Source organism: Atta colombica, unplaced genomic scaffold (genome assembly GCF_001594045.1).
Source record: "Atta colombica isolate Treedump-2 unplaced genomic scaffold, Acol1.0 scaffold21, whole genome shotgun sequence".
Taxonomy (NCBI): Eukaryota; Metazoa; Arthropoda; class Insecta; order Hymenoptera; family Formicidae; genus Atta; species Atta colombica.
Window position 1 is genome coordinate 740,668 of NW_017259305.1, and position 2,727 is coordinate 743,394.

The 2,727-nt window shown below is 25.7% G+C and overlaps 1 protein-coding gene across 2 annotated transcripts in view; it reads left to right on the forward strand.

Annotated features, from left to right (window-relative positions):
• Window positions 1–1,518: 1,518 nt before the first annotated feature.
• Window positions 1,519–2,727, forward strand: part of LOC108687595 — a 26,871-nt gene continuing 25,662 nt past the window's right edge. For both annotated transcript variants that reach the window (XM_018193446.1, XM_018193447.1), the window contains exon 1: window positions 1,519–1,712. The gene's annotated coding sequence lies outside the window, so the exon portion shown is untranslated. The remainder of the gene's footprint in view (window positions 1,713–2,727) is intronic.

Here is a 2,727-nt window from a genome sequence, read left to right on the forward strand (position 1 = left end):
ACTCGTGCAGAGTTTCTCAATAAAGATCGCTGAATCAAAATCCGTGGGCAAAAGATGCCTACGTCAGGTTTTTGAAATAAATTGAATAATATAAACAAAAGACAGCGTTTATCACTTTTTAGCATATATCATTTTTTGGAACAAAACCACAAAATATTATTTTTTAATTTACTCTAAATTTATTAATTAACTCTAAAAAGCTAATCTTACCTTTAAAAAGAATTTTCTTTTTATTGTGCGATTTTTTTTTCATTGAGTTATGAATGTTTTTTGAAATATAAAATGGCAGATCCAAATTAGCGGATTGAAATTGGAAAATAAATATATTTGTATCAAAAAAGATTTCTTAGATTTTCTCGAGGTCGCTGATACCAAATCTGAAATACTTAAAATAGAAAAATTTAAAATGACGGACTGAAATGTGAAAAATGACTTCATTTTGATTAAAGTGGGTACTGAAATGATAGACCCAACATAATGGACTAAATTGATAAATATAAATTTTTTTTTTATACAAATCTATCTACTTTGCAGTTTCAATCCGCTAATTTGAATCCGCCATTTTACATTTCAGAAAACATTAATAACTCGATGAAAAAAATCGCTCAATAAAAAATGGAAATTCCTTTTAGAGTGGCGTTAATGAAATTGAAAAATAAAATTTTGTTTGGACAGAAAAAATAATAAATATGAAAAAAAGGACGCTCTTTTTGGCTCATATTACTTGATTTATCTCAAAAACTGATAGGCTTTTGCTGACAGATTTGAATCAGACAGATTTGACTTTGAATTTATTAAGAAATACTGATCCTGCTCACTGGTGCTCACTTGTCGAACAGTGTTCGTTCAATAATTTTTGTTTCAAAAAGAAGCAAATTTAAAAATGTTTGTACAACATGGTTATTTAAACAGATTTTTTAAACAGTTTTTAACTGGTTTTAAAGCTTAAAAATAACCATTCTTAAATATTTTATAAATGTTGTCATTCTATTTGAATATAATCACTTCGTATGATTTACCGAAAAAGAATTTAAAAAAAGAAAAGAAAAAATTAAGAAAAAGATAAGAGAGGAAGTTTGAAAGAAGCTTAAGACCTTATTGACTTAAATACATAAACAAATACATAATTAACTGATAAAATATATTTTTATGTTTTATCTATTTTATGCTGTTTATAATTCTTTCTTACCTAACTCAATATATTGAGATAACAATATTACTTATGTAATACTTTATGTTACTTACTATTTTAATATATTATATTTAATATGTAATTGAGATCTCTTTTCACTCTTTATTATTTATCTAAAGAGAAAATTTAGTTTGTGACTACAAATTTGATATTAAAACATTTAAAAAAAGAGGACATTCGATATAGAATTGGGAGAAGTTTGAGAGACACTGTTTAACACACACGTTTCACATCAATGTATCTACGCTTGACTTTAGTAGTAACTGGCAGCGTGGGTTAGACAGACCCACGCGAACGGCTGCCGCGTCAGTCTGCGCTGAATCTTCGTCGTGGAAGTTGCGCTCTCTCTTGGTGTGTCACGACCAGGGCAGCTGGGCTTAAACTGTTAGGGCCCTGTTATCACTACACAGAAGAGAAGCGAGAATCAACAAGATAGAGTGTATTAGATCAGTGCGTGTGGAAATTCTCGAATCTCCCTACAGCCAACAGTATCTAAGATAGACTAGGGAAATTGGTACAGGTAAGATATTTCTGCGTCTCTCTCACAGTCGTTAGCAAATGCAAATAATAAATTATAATTTTGTAATTTATAAATATATGATAAGTATATACAAGTATTACGAATTACTAAATTGTAATATATTATCTACTATCAATTAAATCATAGATCAATACCGAGCTAAAATAAGTTATTTAATCGAATAAATTATAATAATTACTTATGAATAACGGTGTAATAATTACAATTGTAATATTTTATCTTATTAAAAAATTATATATATGTATACATATATTTTACAAATAATGTATGTATACATATATTTTACAAATAAATAAAAATATAATTTTTTACTAGTAAATAATATTTTTGAAAGATATTTAAAGAAATATCTCGTTCTTTTTTTAAATTTTCTTCTATACAATTGAAATTTTTGGGCTTATTGTTTATTAAAAAAGTTAATTGCAGAAATAATTAAGTTTATTAATAGTTGAATAATGCTAATTTAAAAAAGCTATGCAAAAAAAACAAAAGAAGAAGCAAAAATATAATAGTAACAGAAATATCATCATAAATAATATTGCAATGTAATCAAAAGCTGTACGTTTTTATCATATGTTCTGTTTTCTGTGCCTGCACTAGATTGCATTAGAATTTTTTTTTTCGCTTTCAAATATCAAATATGTATCTATTTCGCTTTAAGTTCTTCGCTAAAAGTGTACATTAGTTCAGTCACAGAAAACAAACCTATAATATCATTTATCATTGTCACTTTCTTTCTGGAACCACACTTTTACATACCATAGAAAGACCATACATTACTATATATTACTCGTTAAAAATGAAAAATTATACATAAATTTTATAAATTTTCGTTTGTGAAGTAGCCATAATAATAAAAAGGTAAAAATATATATTAAATTTTTCATTTTAAATTATTATATGATACCGTACTACTATCATGAAAAACTTTTGGATTTATATTATATATAATTATTATTAATACATTATTAATATATTATTAATATATTATTAA